Raw genomic sequence first — 18,538 nt, 5'->3', positions numbered from 1 at the left:
CCACTGAGCAGGCTGGCTAGTGTGGATGGGAACTGAGGTGCCAAATATCTGAAGTGGGCTTATTCTTGGGGAAAGGAAATGGAAAGCAACACATGGACTCCTTTAGTAAGTCAGTGAATTGTAACAGCAGGTTCAGCTTCGATAAAAGTTCAGGGGGAAAGGAAGATTTCCTTAGATCCCATTTCAAAGAAGCTGCTCTGCAGTGATCTTGTGTGCAACATTTCATCTTCCTGGTAAACGAGTTTATGAATGAAAAGCCACATCCTATCGGTCTAAGTACAGTCTGATGAATTTTAGGCATGTCTACAACAGTTGCACACCAAATTTTTAGCACCCATATTAAGCACTTGTAATACCCACCTGGCTTTCTCTGGGTTTCTGTTAGCAGCTGTGCAGAAGTGAGTTCAAACACTGAAAATTACGGAAGGTGGAAAAAGGTACGAATTCCCATTTCAGCTATCTCCATTCCAAAAATTAATTCCCCCACTCCCACAAATAATAAATTCCTATGGTCACTGTGACTGTCATCCATGAGCAGAGCTTGCCATCTTCACTGGAGGGAGAACATTACTTGTTTATTTGGACTGCAATCCTATGCCCACTTTCCAGTGAGTAAGAGCCATTAAGTAAACATGGATAGGACTGTGTTGCTAATGTATTTTTCAATTCCATCCAGCTTTTCAATTTTCAAAGTGAGTTGAAGAACAGTAAAACCTAACATTAAACAGCTACTTAAAACCAAACTTCTGTGGGAAGCGGGTCCTTAGTTACATTAAAGATCCCTACAACATAATATTCAGTGCATCAGAGAGCAGCAAAATAACCCATAGCTGTGCATTCCAAGTACAAACTGGAAGGTGGCCTGGTTCAGATATAGTTGTAATAGATTAAAAACAAAGCAAAACACTGTTATCACAAATATGTGCTCATATGTGTCGCCCAGCTGCTTCTGCTACAAGTGGGAGTAGCTAAACAACCCACCTTCTCTCCATGCTCTGTTTAGCGCTATGTCAGCCAGGAAAGCTGCTTGTCTCTTCTCTGGCAAACCAGAAAAAGAAGCCGCAGTTCCATGTATCCAGTAAAAAAGGTTCACTGTACAAAGGAGATTGCTGTGCATTTGCACCTTCCTACAGACCAGTTCATGTTGGTACCATGAATAAGTAGTGCATTCTTCTAGATTACAGTCCAAGCTGGACATTCACTGGACTAGTCTGAGCAGATGATCGCTGAGATTAGTCATCGACAGAACTGGATTAGTTTCTTTGCTTACACTTGCTAGGCAAAGTGCAGCTGTGCTTCAGCAGCTCCGAAACATCGAGATTCAGTAGTACAAATGGCTGTACTCATAAAATCTGCTCAGTTATTGCTAGCTTCGTGCCAGTAAATTGAATATTTAACCACAACAGCCTCAGTAACCAAAATCATTCAATTGCATCAAAGGGCCTTTTGAACCATTACTAGATTGTGTCTATTTTTCTCACCTGCAGAATAATCTGAAATACTATGTACATTAATAACTCTCCCTGATTAGGGCCCCCCACTGTCCTTATAATTTACCAGTTGCATAGAAGACATCTGAACACTTTAAGGGATCTTTGCCATAGATCAGAAGTGCATTTTTTCAGCTGCTACACCTACCTACAACTGGATTGCAGGCACCAGGACGCATTAGATCAGCCATCATGAACCAGGAACACTCTGGATATTTCAGACTACAACTCTCATCATCCCCAGCCAGCATAGCCAGTGACCCCCAGCCCCACCATGTGCCACTTCAGATTAACCTTTCCATTCCTTCCTTAACTCTGGAGCAGCAGTAACCTGAACTAACCAATCATCATCATCCAGCTAACAATGGATGGTGAAATGGCAATGCAAAGACCTTTATGATGCTTCAGTGCCCCCATTGGCTAGGCCTTCCCAGAGCCAGCATCTGATTGGTACAGAGATACTGCTATTCGAAGGGTGAACCCCTTTGAATTTCCCCAGGAATTTTCGTCTTTTGGTCTCTGTTGTGTTAAATCTTTTACTGCATTTTCAATCTTGGTACTACCTCTCTGTTTGACTTCTATTTTATGCTGTAGTTTTTATGTTTTTGTTTTCACAGAGTATCTCATGTTGGATGTTATGGGGGGTTTTTTCCATTCTGGACCACTGCCTGGAAAGCTTTGGCCATTGGGCAGTAAAGAGATATAATGTACTCTGTACATTATAGATATAATAACGGGTGGCAGGGTGTGGAGGCTTATCTCCATGCCTATCAAAATGAACCACTCACGGTAAAGGCTGCTTACTTACTGCTGGGTGGATGGCACAGCTTGGGAATAAAATGAGCCCTGGCGTTTATGAATGGTCGAATCTGAAACTCTAAAGAAACAACCACCAAAGAATGAGCAATGATTTGGAGCAGCGGAGGTCATGGAATAATAAGTGAATCGGCCTCATACTGCAAGAACCCTTTTAAAAGATGCTTCTAGAATCTAAGAGAAAAGAAACTTACCTTGTAAATAAAAAGCTAGGTTCTTCAAGATCCTGGGTCCTTAACTCCTACATCCATGCTTTGGAACTCCCTCTACAGCTCTTGCACCTGAAAGTAGCATTGATGGGAAGGATAAACCATAGCAATATTACAAAGGAAAAGAATTTAGGAATACTAAAGACCATTGTGGTCTTTCACTGATGGACTTTAAGACATGTTTCAACCATCTACCAGATGCCTCTCTCTACATGGATGTCACGCTGAAGCTGATGGTGGTAGGGATGGCCAACGGTAGCAGCATTTTGAAGAAAAGCAGCTGAAGGTCTTTATTTGCTGGAAGAGCTGACACTCAAGTCAGTTCTTACAGGTTTCTTTGTAAGTGCATCTTACAATTAGGGTGCAGGAATTTAAATTAGACCGAGCTTGTGCTTATTGGTATAAAGTACATTTTTTCAGAGCTACCTGGTGTCATCTCCCAATTTTTAAATCATTAAACTGCTCAGAAAAAAACAGAAACAGAGGGAAACTTTTTTCTCTTGACTTAATGCAAGCAGCTTGGGGATGCTCACATCGCATAACACCATCTCAGCGAGAGAGATAAAAACAACTGCACAGCAGCGGATGGCAACGCACGGCCTGCCGTCTCCCACTGCAGCATTGCTGACTCCTCCGGTAGCTACAGTATATTCGTCATTGAGCTCTGATGGTAAATGCTGGATTTTGGGGAGGGGGAGTTGAATGTGGGGAGGGGAGAGAGAGGTCTGCAGAAAAGGAGGAGGTGAAATTAGCCCCCTTACCTCCCACAATTGCCCTCCCACTGGACATCTTCTGTGTGGTGGGGCTGTTGGATGCCAACTGAATGTGCTACACTTCTTTGATTGACTTCTGTCCATGAAATTTTGGAGTTCTTTCAGTATGAGGAAGGGGGGGGCGGGTTGAGCACACTAAGGGACCTCGTAGAACAGAATGAAGGGCAGTGTCTGGAAGGGGAAGGCACTCTGCATTCAGCAGACTCCATCTCCTTTGCTTTTAGTCTCTCTCTCCTTGGCCCCCTGGTCTAATCTTCTGCAAACTGGAATTTTACCTTCATGCTGAAAAAACGTCCACCACCACAGAGATACATTCTGAGGATGAGGAGTCTGATGCACTTCATTTTTACTTTGGTATATTCTGGGTAAAAGAAAATTTCTCCCGGCAGCAGAAAGCCACATGAATGCCACCAGTGGCAAACAGGGCAAATACGACGCTTTCCCTCCACCCCCAGGTGCCAAATCATGGAAAGCGCTGGCTCACTGCTTCCAGGGAGCACACATTTGTGCCCACATGTGTGCTGGAGGACCAGAAGGAAAACAGCAGCCATTCACTGTTGCAGCTGCGTTCAGATGGCATTCCTAAGAACCAACTGGGAGCACTGGTTGGCCTTGCAGGGACGGGGCTTCACAGCAGACTGGAGGGAAAACTTGCTCCTTCTGGTCCATTCCTGGGCTATAAATATGGGCCCTGCTTTCCCGCCCTACAGCTTATGCAATATGGCCAGTTTGGTCTCAGGCATAATTCAAAGATGATAAAAGCACCTCTGGTGTTGAGGAAGCTGCAGAGCCTGGCTTACAAAATACTTGGACTCTTGGCTTCCCTCCTCGCCTGCTGACACCATGCATGAGCTTCCAAAGCTGGCTTGGTTGGCACAGACTCCTATCCACCTGCTTTTCCATGGACACCCTGTGCTGCCAAGTCATCAGGACGATCGAGCACAAATCTGCCCCTTCAACATTTGTGGAATTCCTGTGTTTTAACACATAAACTTATTTGTTTTTTGGTGCCAGGCCAAGACCTTTTTATTTAAAAGTTATTTTAATTGTTAATTGTTGACTATTTATTGGGTTTTTATATTGTGCCGAGATGTCTCCCTATTTTTAAGGTTAATTGTGTGTATTGTTGTTTGTTTTGTAAGCCGCCCGGAGGCTCTTTGCGAATGGGGCAGCATAGAAATGTTTTAAATAATAATAATAACAAAACTGGCTGCATAAAACCAAAACTAAACCCGGCTTGATTGAAGTAGGGCTTTCGTTCCAATCTAAAGTTGAAATAAAAACTGGGGTGGGCTTCCCCTTCAAGAAAAGGGGATCTTATTTGCTTGGGATTTGTTTTTAGTTGCATTGGTCCCCAAATGCCTTTTGACTGGCTTGGCTTTCCAACACCGTGGCTACAGGGAACAGGTCTTTCCTTAAGTTAACGAAGAAAAGCCAAGCTTCGTTAATTCTGGCTCTGAAATTATTTATTTATTTAAAGCTTTTCTATACCATTCATTTAGGAAAAGCACTCCCACTCAAGCCTGTTTGGCTGTCTGGTTAATCTCTTATCAGGGCTTATTTCAAGCAAGACTTTACCTAACACTATCATGGGGGTCCACTGAATGATGAAAGGTGTAACCCTATGCCAGTTTAGGTAGAAAAAAGCCCTACAATTCCCAGCAGGACCTTGATGGATTTTTGAGAGTTTTGGCATGCATAGGACTGCACTCTAGGTTTGATCCCTGATGAATTCCAGTATTGAGACCTGTTAGTTCTTTCTGAATTTAGTCTTCACTAAATCTTGTGAACTTTCAGATCTATTTGTTATTTGGCAAGAATCAAATTAACAAGGATTTTGGACACGGTGTTGGCTTAAGTTACAATAATGCCTAACAATTCTGAGCGTGAGGTGCTCAGTAGTAAAATGAAAATAATTTCTTGCCAGATTTTAAAATCTGGATTCAGAAGTAAAAGAACTGAAATGTTAGCTTGAATTGGGAGTGGCAGGATGGTGGGCAGACTAAACTTGGGCTGAACGTTTCACACCGGATTCAAAATGACCTACCATGGGACAGGACGGTGGGGTCAAGCTATACCTCGTGTTAAATGAGCACCATACAAATGCATCCAATTTAAATAAATACATGTGTGGGCAAGGGGAATATTTTCCATTGTGTGGCCAAAAAAGAGTGGGGGCTGCCAAAAAAGGGAGGAGAGAGGAAGAAAGAGATTTGCATAATATTTGCATATGCAAATATGTGTGTACAGAGGTACATTTACTATACTATAATTCAGCTTGAAATATGCTACATGGGGCAGACAATAACCAGGTGATCTGTGTGCTTGCTCAGGCTCCAGACCAGGTGCTCAGTGATAACAGGCAACTTCAAGGACCCCCAAGTTGCCTCTTGGGGTTCTTTATCTTTAAACCAGACTTGGACCAGCGAGTCCTTCAAATACGGGCCTTCTATACACTATGGCACAGGCCCAGTCAGCGCAGGAAGTATTCTTTTTCTCCCCAGCTGCCATCTCAGTGAAAATTATCAGGTAGCTTTGGGCCTCATCACCGTCATCTTCTCCCACTGTTTTCCCCCCCGAAAGGCCAATTCCATCACCGATTTCTGTGTGTGCGCACATCTTTGTGTGTCTGTGAGAAGCAGTGCTGAACCTCCCCTCCCCATACACTGTAGGCTCAGTAAAAGGACACCCAGTCTCCATTTTTGTTTTAAAACCCAGGTATACTTTCATGCATTAACATAACATGTTGGAGCACCCCTTAGACTTTGGTCGAGTTGCTAGCTAAGTTATAAGCCTGCCTTTCAACTGTACCGTTTCCCATGGGGACTAACAAGACTAAACTGCATGCCGACAACCCCAGACCCTGCATATAACAAACATCAGCCTTGCATGTTGGGGAGAAGGCCAGGGTAGTCCCCTTCTCTCTGCCATCTGACTCTTTTTATGGAAGGGCGGTTTCTGTACTGAATGCTATTCAAAGCATGCGAGCCCCCACCGCAGCCCCAAGTGGTACAACCCAGCACAGAGTCCTCACAACAGAGACTGTGCCATTTCAAGGAACTACAGAACGCACAAAGCAAATTAACTCAACCCTTCTTAATATAACTAAAGCTCTATCAAAGAACGTTCTGTACAGGGAATCCTAATGCATATGTTGTATCTTCATGGGGGGCGGGGGGGGGTTAAAAACTGATTAAATATACAAAAATATACAACCTATCACAACAAACTCTATAAAAATTTCAGCAAATTCATAGCAACATGTCCTGACATATCCTGTGCATAATACTATAAGCTTTGCACAACAATGACACAAAACATGGGCTGTTCTTGGCTTATTTGAGGGGGTTCAGACAATGGTCCGAGCCATGCCCTGGTGGTGCTCTGAGTGCACTACAGCTTAAGCAAGCCACTGTGGCTTATTTAACCCTTGATGGTCACAAGAACAGGAACATTAGCTTGAAGAACTTTTGCCTTCCACTAACTACCAAATAATGACTTCAAAAAGAAAAAAAAAAAAGACTGAATGGCACCTCAAAGCATGGAGTAGCATTTAGATCACCCATGCTAACTTGCTAAAGTCTCATTCATGACTGCCACTGGTCAAATCTTGACAGCAGAAATGCAACACTTCTTTTCAGCCAAATTCAGTTTCGGAGAAGCTGTCAAGTAGCAGGCAGAGGTGAAGGCAAAATGGTCAGATATGGACAAAATAACAAAAAAAAAAACCCACCCCAAATTCCAGCATATTATAGTGGAAAGCATTTACCACCAGCAACTAAAGCTTGGGAGAGGTAAGGCTGCATTCTTCAAATGGGGAAAATAACTCCCCAAAGTAAGGGAATCACCAAGCCATCAGCAACTGGGGGAAAGGTGCATGGATTCTCAGGGAGCCCCAGAACCCAGGCAGGCCAGATTTATCAAGCAGGCCTGAGGCTCAGTGCTTCTGCTCTATGGCGATCTCGGTTCTCAAGCATATTTACCACAGCTTCTCACAATCATAAACTGCTGGAAGGTGTCCATGATGTCCAGGAAGAAGAGAAGAAAGGACCAACCCAGTTTCTCCCTGTGAACACAGTGGAAGGCTTGTCTCCAACACCTGTTCCATACAACCAGGGCAAAGCCCACCATGGGCAGGGTACTATAGTAAGACTTGCTGTAGTTTTAGGAAAACAGGAAGAATCCCAGTCCACAACCATCCCCCACTGAAAGTGATGGTAGATTTCCCCTAAAAGTAAACTCGATACTCCAAGGCGTTGGGCAAAGGCACCACACAAACAGCCTCCTTCTTTCTCATCTCCTAAAACGCTGGGCAAAATCTGACATTGCCACCACTGGACTACCAGAGTTCAAATGGAAGATCAGTGGTGTGCATAACATAGTTACATGCGATAGGTTTGTGCAGTGGATCCAGACACAGGAATAGGAGAGGTTCCTGTGACTTAATCTGGCAAGTGGTACATGCCCGTCTGGACATTAACCAACAGGGAGAGCTTTTTACTGGGATTTGCTAGACTTTGCTGCTGCCGTAAGTAAAGGAAGATACTTATGATAAATTAGGGACTTCTGCCAACATCTACAAGGTTAAGGGAAGCAAGTATACTCCCTTCCAAGTACATTTTCAAAGGGCAATAGTTCCAACAGAAGAGCCATGGTCCCGGGAGAGAGCGCAAGAGCAGAAGAGACAGAGCAAAGAGAAAGCTTGCATGACAGACCCTTTGCCTTTTATGCATGCAGGGTTTTTAAAATTATATTATTATGAAGATATATTAAATAATTCATCCTTCAAAAGAACACCACATCGCTGCCTCGAGGAGGAATTCTACCCATGGTCAAGTCTCACAGAGAACAAGGGCCTTGCAGCATATTGGCTTCCCTAGACAAGTGTCAATAATTCAGGCAGGAGCAAATCACAGAAGCTTAGCAGTGATTCTTCTTCCTCCATATTGTTACCAGGTAGAAATAGTACCCCACCATGCATGAGCTAGTAACTTAGTGAAACCTGGATCTGGGATGAACACGATCATCTGAAGGGTTAGCTTTCAGCAGGAACAGTGCCAGGAAAAGTGGTGGTCATTTTCTGTCTGGAAGTCATAGTCACCTGAGTTAAAAATACGAGTGTTGGACTGGTTGTAGCATCTAACACCTTGGGAGAACCCACTGTGGATTCCTCCTTCCCCACTGCTCCTGGCTCAGCACTCTGAGCAGCACTGGCTGGCTGGATCTAGCCACCCTTTGTAATTTCCCACGATGCCCCCAACTTGGTGTCATCCTAGGGCATTGTGGGTAGCTAGTCAGAGTCACCCAGCACTCTTTGGAGCACTGCGATGGCAACCAGATAAACCCTAACAGGAGTGAAGGGTGTGCAGCGTGGACTTTGCCATAGACTCCACCATGCCTAATGCTAGCCCTGCGTAAGAGTCCTGCTGGAGCAGACGAATGAGCTGTCTCATCGAGTTTCCTGTTTCTAATTGCCATCAGCCAGGAAGCACCTGGGAAGCCCACCATCGCACAAGGGCGCCAGCCCTCTAATCTGCCCCACATACATGTTCCCTTTGGATATATTATTTGTTTAAAATGATTTTTCAGGCTTCCTTTAAGGGTAGGAACTTCCCAAACTGACATTTGAGATAAAAACTACATGACACTATGCAAAACTAATACCGTGGAAAAAAAAAATCCAATGAATATATTTTCAACAAGAAGGCCAGCTATAACAACATGACCTGCATTGCTATCATGGCTAATAGTCATGGATGGATAAACATTCTCCATAATTTCTTTCTAAGTTCATTTCCAAGCCATCTGCTTTGTGACCATCTTCTGGCAGCAAGTTCATACATTAATTAATAACACCCTTCCTCTCAGTGCCATGTGTGTGACAACCAGGTTGTGGCTACTCAGTGGCAATACATAAAAGTATACATTTTACAACTAAGTGAAAAGCACTTTTTACATGCTTAATCTGCATTATTGAAAATTACTGCAGGATGGGCACTGAAGTTAACTTCCGGGGTGAATCCTGGCTGCAGCCGCATAGGGTTCCTTGATTTCAGTTTTTAATTGCATGAGAGAGAGGTTGAAATGGAAAAAAAAATCCTGAGTGGATCATCTTATGCAACTGGGGAAGGAGAGGGACTGGTGACATTTGCCAGCTAAAGCATGTTCAAATTTGCTTAGCTGTCAAGCTATCACTCAGAACAAAAATAGACAATGCGCCATGCCAGGAACAGTTTTGTTATTCAAGTAGTAAGATTATTCACTGAAACTGTTCATCTGCTTCCACTGTTCTTGCATGCGAGCCTTTTAGCAGCTTGCAATGCTACCAAATCGCTTAATCAGAGCAGCAATACACCATGCAGGGCTCCAGAGGCATTCAGGATGCAACTGGACAGTCATCTGAGAGGGACGGTGTAACGTGGTGTCCTGCACTAGCAGGGAGTTGGACCTGATGGCCTTCTAGCCCTTCCAACTCTTGTATTGTGTGATTCTCTAGACATATTTCTCCTCGAGGTGTCCAGAGTCAGAATGCAGGTGAGGAGTCCCCTGACTGAATACTTAAAATCCCTGCATATTAAAAAAAAAATCTCAAGGAGAAACCTTTTGCCTGAGTTGCCTACTAACTACCTGCGGGGAACTATTCATTTATACAGGGAGGCTCATTCTTTCATGTGAATTCCCATCTGCAGAGCAAACTGGTACAAACCCAAGCGCAGGTTGATCTCCTTAGTGAGTACTAATCCAGAGAGTCATTAACTCAGACTGCTGCTGAGATGGACTGCAGGAGATGCTCGCAGCTGACTCAATCAGGAGCACTCCCGGCAAACGCAGATCGGCCAGTGCGCAGGCTGAGCGCCATGCTGCACTTCAAGGGCTCCAAAAGCTCGCTCGTTTCTGTTCAGTGTCTTGTGAGCACGAGCTTGATCTGGTCTCATGGTCCTTGTTCAGGAGGGGAACGTGTGGCCCAAGAGCTGCAAGTGCTGGGCAAGGGCTGTTCCCAAGAGCCACCCCAGTGGTTAACCTCGTTGGTCCCACCCTGTTCCAGCAGTGGCCACAGCAGCAGCCACAGTACTGCAAGAACAGGCAGGAGAAAGCAACATTCCCAATGCGATACAGGGTTGTGACACAGAGTACACCTGTTTCCCTACAACCGTTGCTCTAGGGGAGATGGGCCACATGGCCTGCTTTACTGGAAGGAGTTCTCTGTCTGAAGGGCTCGACAGACCAAGCCCTGCTTACAGATAAAGACCCTTAAGAAGGCCAGGAACTTCGGAGCCTTGATGTGGCCCCATTAACAGTTAGCATCTTGGCAGCTGGTTAAGTAGGCATCCATGACACCGCTTGGTTGTGGAGGTTCCCACTGTGATGAGATCTACTGGATTTCTACTTAAATCCATAATCATTTCCAACTGTGCATATATCACACACACACACACACACACACAGAGCGAGCGAGAGAGAGGCCAGTCTGTAGCCACTAGACATGATGGCTATATACTACCTGCAGTATCAAAGATGCTTTACCTCTGAAAGCCTCTTGCTGGGGACTATGAGCGAGCAGGTGCTATTGCACCCGCATCCTCCTTGTCAACTTCTCACAGGCATCCGGTCAGACTAGAAAGGCTCTGGGGCTGACCTAGCATGCCTTTGCCTGACCCCTTATGATCTCCTCTTCTCTTTCCTGGATATAGGTTGGCAGCCTTGCCTACGACTGCACTGTCTTGTCCAATAGCGCTCTGGCCATACCATCTATTACCCTTTCCATCACCCCGAAACAGAAGCATGCAGTACTTCCTATGCACAAAACTGACCAAAAGAAAGACACACTGTTCTCTTCCCCTTAAATCTCCACATCCCTTCCCATCCCTCCACTCCAGGTCCACCCAGAGATTATTTTGTGTTGATGTAGAAAGCATCTGTTTACAGGCAGCAAATGAAGCGATGCTGGGAGGGGGGGGGCGGTGTAAGTAAAACAGCACACAAGGGATGCCTTCCATGTGATGGGTGAATGCAAAATTGATGCCTAATTGTAGGGGCAAAATATATTTCCCAAACATATTGTGAATCCAATTTAGATGTACAACCAGGCATGCAAAATCCTTATTATGTATGGTCCTGGATTCTTAAACAGAGTGTTATCTGCCCAGGGAAATTACACCCTTCCATAAACTCTTCAGCCATTTATCTCTGTGGCCAGTTCTCCATGGTCACAATCAGCAAAGCCTCTGCCAGAACGAGAAGATTGACCCTAAAACTGAGTTGGTGAATGACATTTTGCTTTTCCAGAAACTAGAGATCTCAGAGTTACCTTTTAGCACCAGGCATGCCTTCAAGATATAAGGGGTTGGAGGCAAAGAAGCATATGCAGGAGGGAGACTGCCACTGGCGCCGTTCCACAAACCCACGTGCAAGGGTTCTGGAGCCCACCTAGCCTTGTGATATCTACTCTGACTGGCAGCAGCTCTCCAGGGCTTGAGCTGGGCGTCTGAGTAGTGGCCTCTGCCCCAGCATACGCTCAACCAAAGGGACACCCCAGCACACCTGGGACACTCCTTGAACAACCACAGCAGGAGCTCCAGGGGTGACATGAGTCCCCATGCAGGAAGCTGTGCCCAGTGCATCCATTCCACTTATCCTGCCTGTGCGATTTCCCTGAGCCAACCAGATGCTTCAGGATATCTCAGAGGCAGGACACAGGGGCAATAAGCCTCTCTCATGATTGTTCCACAACAACAGTTGCATAGAGCCATACCATCGCTGATAGTGCAGGTGAGGCTTAGCCATCCTGACTAGTAGCCACTTACAGCCTTAGCCTCTGTGGATTAGTCCGTTCCCTCTTTTAAAGCCATCTAAGGGCCAACACAGGCATTGCTCTAAATGTGTGTCTCGCAGCGGCACCTTCGTCTTATTTCCACTCTGGAGTAGACATGGGGACCGCAACCTGGATGTTAAAATAACCCTACCCACCTGCTAAGTTCCTGATTCCTAGGCCCCTAGCCTGCGCTTACCCTGCACTCACTCTAGAGTAAAAAAAAAGGGGGGGGGTAAAATAGGAAAAGATTTTCCTAGATACACATTTAAATTTGGCCCTTTAGAGTACTTCCAGATGAGGCTTGCACTCTGCCATCACTCTGCCTCATGCACCTAATTTTGCAGAGGGGTGGTTCTAGGCAACATCATTCCGCATGTATTGTTTCCCATTGCCTCTTCTGTCATTTTTCTTACCAGAAATAAAATCCACTAAGCTAGAATGGATGGAATAGGTGCCCAATGGCCTTTTCCATGTTAATACAAGGAGCTTAATGGGCTAAATCCAACAAGGAGAGTATGTAGAGTAGAGGCACTCATTCCAATGAATCTACTCTATATAAAATAACATTTAGTACTTTGTCAGGAAGTCTTGTAAGCACTGCACAGATCTCTGCTGAAATTATTTGTGTATTAAGGGCATTGCTGCATAGAAATACTGTACAAAAGCCACGGGTCCAAAATACCTTCAGAAACACCTTTGCCCATGTATTCCACCTCATCCACTGGGGATAATCTTCTGAAGTTCACTTCCACAAGATTAATGCCAACTACCCAGAAGACTTTCTTAGCAGTGGCTCTAAACTGGAGATATGCACAGGCAAATACTGGCAAGGAAGGATGCATCTGATCTCCCAGACTGCTACTTTCAAGAGGGAGTTAAAGACATCCCTCTTCCGACAGGCCTTCCAAGCTTAGTTTTATGCTGTTTTAGTCTAGTTTGGAATTGCTGTTGGTTTTAATCTCTTGTAAACAGCCCAGAGACTGTGGCGCTGGGGCAAGATATAAAAATAACAATACATAAAAAAGAAGGACATCTGTGTGCGCAGATAGGAGCTCCCACCCGCCACAAACTTTCTCCACAGTCATCTTCAGAGACTTGTCCTGGGAGCAAGCCCAGTTCACTTGCAGCTTTGATGATCAGCCTGAACAGCCAGGGGTTCATAACCGAGGACATGTGCTCAGTGAAGGGACAGAGGGGCTTTCTGATAAATCATGGAAGCTTGCTGTCTGCTGCGGGCCAGTATCTCACTGCTTGTTCCCTTTCACCTCCCTTGTGCTACCAGGGCCCTGAGCACAACGGATGTTTTCTTCCCAGCCATTTTTCCCCCAACAGATGAGCTAATAAAAGCGGGTGCTTTAGCTTCTGGGTGAAAAGGGTTGTTTTGAACTCGTCCTTGTGAGCTGGGACAGGAGAAAGTCACCAGCCTGGAAAATGTTGTGGACCCTGACCTGCGGCTGTCACAGAGATGGGCAGCGGGACGGAGAATCTGGTTTCCAACCATCAGCCTTGCGTGTTTCTATATAGACTGAGTGACAGCTGAAGTTTAACATGTCATTGTGCAAGCCGTAGACCATGAGAAAAGAGGATACATTCAGAAATACAAATAACAAGAAGATGGGGAATTGTAGACTGCTATGTGAACTCCAGCCCCTGGGTTTCTACCAACACATTAACCAAGTTGGCTCTGCAGTTCTCTGATGAAAGAATAAACACCAACGCCTTCTAGTTTGGGAGTATGTGACATGCTGTCTCTCGACACCAATGTGTGAAAGCAGTTCCAGATTGACATCAGATAACAAATTACTCCTGTATCTGAAACAAACTTCTGAGATCCTAGCTGTAAATATGTAGACTGTGCACAACTACATTCCTTTCGAAATGTATATAACAGGAAAATCCTTAAGTTGCAATTGACTTGTCAAGACATCTGGAGTGGGAATGTTAGGCCAGAGTCATAAAGCAACAATGCATCATGGCTTATCAGTCTGACTTGTTTGAGGAGGGACAAGCCAGGGTTCCAGCTGGGACGTCACAATAAGGAACCTGTGGGTTAAGGGTGTGTGGTTTGCTTAGTCCCTCTCATTTGCAGTAGAAGCGATCAGGCAGGCAAGAATATGGTGCTTAAAGGATGAATCAAGATTCTCCAAAACCCTGGCTTGCCATCCTGTCTGAATGCAGCCAATTAAATAAAATGATTCCTACCACATCCATTTTGTCTGACAATAAACTGAAAGCAATGGTGTTTCCTCATGTAAAGGCATTATGGCATTTTCCTAGGCCCCTAGCAACTGTATTAATGCTGTGTGACCTCTGTACTATTCCATCCCTGCTGTTCATTTTACTTTTGGTTTTATTATATGTTACAATTTTTATCCTGGCTGAGGATTTTATCTTGTGCCATTTTATTCTAATGCTTTTATGATTATCTTGTATTTGTGTTTGTAATTTATCTGCACACCATCCTGAAAACATTGGTTATTTGGACAGATCAGAAGTGTGATCAATAAATCATCCTGCTTGAAATGAAAAAATGATAAGCATTGTTGTTTGTGACTCATGTGCACATAAATCTGTTGGAACTAGTATTCATTTAAAAATAAATAAAACTTGGGTAGGTTGCGGTTCTGAAAAGGGAAGGGAAGGGACTCATCACATTGACTTCAGCTTCCCCTTGAATTGCACTAGGGGCAGGGGCAGTGTCAAGGCTAGGCATGAAAGGGCGGTTGCCAGGGGCCCACCAACAGGAGCCTTCTGCTTCTTTTCCCCATTGAAACCTGCTTGTTCACAGACCTCACACTCTGGCCCAGACGATGGCTGTGGGGAGGAGGAAAAGGAGCCACAGATGCTCCTGCTGACATGCTCTCTGGCTCTCTTCCTGTCAGGCAGGCGAGTGGCATCAGCGAGGGAGGGAGTGGGAGCTGCTGAGCAAGGTGGTGAGAAAGCACCTCCGTGAAGGCATGTGCAGAGGGAGCCTTGCCCAGAGGCCCTCCAAAGCTGGGGTCGGCACTGATGGGTGGTGGGGGCTTCCTTTTCATGGCCAAGGACCTGCATCTGAGCCATGCAGCCCCATCGGGGCAATGCAGACTGGAATCAGCAGAAAGTGCAAAGCTAAACTGATGGAGCGGGGAACGTTCCTCCAACCAGCGCTTCTGGGGGTGGGGTGGGGGGGAACATGAGCAGGAGCTGCATAGTGCTGGTGGAGGTGGGGATATTGGGCAAAGCCGAGAGAGAGAGAGAGAGAGAGAGAGAGAGAGAGAGAGAGAGAGAGAGAGAGAGAGAGAGAGACCGAGACCTCTGTACATCCATACCCCACTCCCACGTGAACGATTTGCCATGCTGCTCAGCTGAGCACTGGAAAACAGCTGAGCAGTGGGAAAAGAGGGGGGCATGCAAAGTCTCGCTGCTCAGCCTTTTCCTGGATCTTGAATGGGGGGGGGGCAGAGATCATGGCCCCCTCCCTGCCATTCCTGCCACCTTCCTGTCCTGCTCATCTCAGCAGCAGGAAAGCAGCTGAGCAGCAAGGTAAAGAGAGATCGCATGGACAAGACTGCCAGGATGGAGAAAGCCCTGCCCTGCTTGCCCTCCCTGCTGGGCAGATTAGCTTGGGAACCTGCTCCATGCTTCCTTTAATTCCTTTCATTTTTTCATTCACTCCATTTCTACAACAACCAATAGCCAAAGCTGTTTGGACAATTCACAAATGCTTCATATGTTTGCATAGGAATTTTGCTTTGCAGAGCATTGAAATTGCACCTTTATTGATTGATTTTCTATGGTATTTCTTCTGCAAAGTTTGTATCGCCTTTAACTAGTACACTACTTTCAGAGGGTCCTACCCTTAAAAGTGGCCTAAAACCCATTTTAAATAAATGAAAGGAATTACTTCAGAGGAAACCTGCCATTGATTACCCTGAACAAAATCATCTCTCATGTCTTGGCCTTGGCCCATTAGTGTAAATCCCAACCTCCACAGCTTTCTTGTCCTCCTGCCACTTCTCCAAATTAGCAAAACGAAGATAGCACCATGGCCTTACCTGACAGGCAGGTTAAGAATTAACCCAGATAATACAGAGCAGGGTAGCAGGGAAACCAATTTCTACTAGCAGTTCTCTGAGTGTTTTGCAGCAAATCTCCAAGGCTCCCACTAATGTAAACATTGCGAACAATACTGTATGTATTAAAAGAAAAATGCATCAAGGTCTGCAGAGGCTGACCCTATTTGAATCATTCCTCTCTCAGCCTTAGAGTGATTCACATATAAAACCAGCTGTCTTGGACCAGGTGCTCATGCGTGTGACGCTGCTGACCCATTTTGCTGTTAGACTTCCCAAAGTGCAGAAACGCAGGTGTAGGTGATACAGGCAAGGGTCCTATACCTGGCCCCACACCCCGAATCATCCTTTTTGCATCTGACTCTGTCTCTGCAGCCACAATTTTCACTTGTCTCTGGGAGCTGACCTCTGGCTTTGAGTAAAAAGCCAAACAAAACCAATGCAGATTCCATAAGTCTGCCCATCCCCAAGGGTAATGCTTTGAGTCTGAGTCTTCAAAAAAGTACTACAAATACGTTAAGTTATTAATGAAAAGATAATGAGGTGAAAGTGGTTTTCCTTTATAAAAAAGCTACTTAGTATAGATGAGGTCTGCACTGCCTGAGACCCAGAACAAACTAAACATGGCTCACTAAAGTAATGAAAAGGCTAGATAACTGATACGGCCAACCCAAGACATTTTGCGGCCCAGGACAGAGTGCCCCACCCAAGTTAAACTGAACAGTACCCCAGGCTGCCCAAGTTAATTTGGCAGCCAAGGCAGAAGAACAGTACAAATACAAGCACAATCAATTAAATAACAATTTGCTGCCCTTATCTGACACCCCAAATCTGCTGCCATCCCACTCTGCCTATTGATATGTCTGGCCCTGTCTGCAAGGTGCCAAGCAGACCACCGTTCAAGGACGGTGGGCTCTGTTTGGCTTGACATATCAAAAGTGATGCTGTCCTGATTTAGCCTCATGCCAAGTTCGTTTCATCTCAGCTGCTGGCAGTCTGATGTTTCAGGCTAGCTTAAGTGTTCATCCAAGAACGCGCTTTGCAGAGAAGTGGCCTGAGCTTCAGGAGATAAGAGCAGAATCTTGTGAGCACAATTGTGGCAGAAAGAAAAGGGGGGAAGCTGGAATAGAAATGGTGAAGCTCAGAAGGGAAAGGACTGCTTGAGGGTCAAGAGGTTAAATTGACGCTGAGCCACTGTGTAGGGAAGCGAGCCAAGGCAGAGGCAGAGAGATAAGAAACATGGATGGCTCCAGGGGGCTTATAAACAGGCTTCCGAAAACCACTGCCTACTAACTATGCACCCTCCATAACTACAAAAATGTGTTTTAGAAACATAGAAACAGAGAGACAGAGTGAGTCAGAAGGGTTCTCCCGAGCCATCTAGTCTGACCCTCAGCTCCAGCCGGCTCCACTCATGACATGCCTACCATGTGCATGTCCAGCCTATCCTTAAGCACCCTCACTGATGGGGCCTCAACCACCTCCTGTAGAAGCCCGTTCCATACCCTCGGGGTCCTAACCATCAGGAAGTACTTCCTGGCATCCACCCTAAATCTTCATTCCCTGAGCTTTGCACTTTCTTGGCACTGGTGGTTGTGTATAAGTCACAAGCAAACAAATCTCAAGAAACACTGGAAGATCTCTTCTTTGAACAATAGATGAGGCTCCCGGTATCATTGTTACAATTTATTAGTATAGTGCTAATACTTCTAAAATACACATGTATATACCAGCAAAGTCGCTTAACTATTTCAGACAGCTAAATATCTGTCCTAGTTAAATAGGTACAGTTGGCAAGCAAGATGAGGTTCAAAAATCAATACACCATGGAGGCACCGGTTTCTTAAAACAAGAGCAGAAATTCACATTTGTAGATATTTTAGCAATAAGCTTAGGACAACCAGAGAAGGGGAAAGGAGGAAACAAATCTGTTGGAAATGTTCCCAGAAGACAATCATCCTATAGAAACTGAGCATAGAAGTTCAGAAGATATGAATAGTTGTGTACATGAAACCTATTGGGCGTGGTTGCCATTTTGAAACGGGCTGTACACTGTTAACTGTTTTCAAAATTGTGTAGATAAAAGTGGGACCTGCAACAAAATATTGGCAAGATACAATGTTCCTGCTCAGAGTTCCAGCCAGCCAGCCATGCCCTCTTCCAAGAACTCTGTTCCATGCCATGCCATGCCGTTCCCCCCTCCCTTCTCCCAGTTTTCCATTCTTTTCTCCAGCATTCAGTCAACATTCTCAGACAATTAACCATGCTAGGGCCTTATTAGGTTGCTTGGGAAGGGATAGGCTCCCCTGTGTGTTTTCAGATTTTAAAAAATCTGAAAACCTTCTGGCTGCTGATTCCTCCCTCTTGTGTGTGGCTGCTAACATAC

The 18,538-nt window shown here is 45.2% G+C and overlaps 1 protein-coding gene across 1 annotated transcript in view; it reads right to left on the bottom strand.

The window, feature by feature from the left end:
* The window catches only part of PAK5 (p21 (RAC1) activated kinase 5), a 157,899-nt gene that overhangs the window by 134,905 nt on the left and 4,456 nt on the right, over positions 1 to 18,538 (bottom strand). The window lies entirely within an intron of this gene.

Source organism: Varanus komodoensis, unplaced genomic scaffold (genome assembly GCF_004798865.1).
Source record: "Varanus komodoensis strain SLA01 unplaced genomic scaffold, ASM479886v1 scaffold7_3, whole genome shotgun sequence".
Classification (NCBI taxonomy): domain Eukaryota; kingdom Metazoa; phylum Chordata; class Lepidosauria; order Squamata; family Varanidae; genus Varanus; species Varanus komodoensis.
This window is presented reverse-complemented; position numbering and strand designations above follow the sequence as displayed.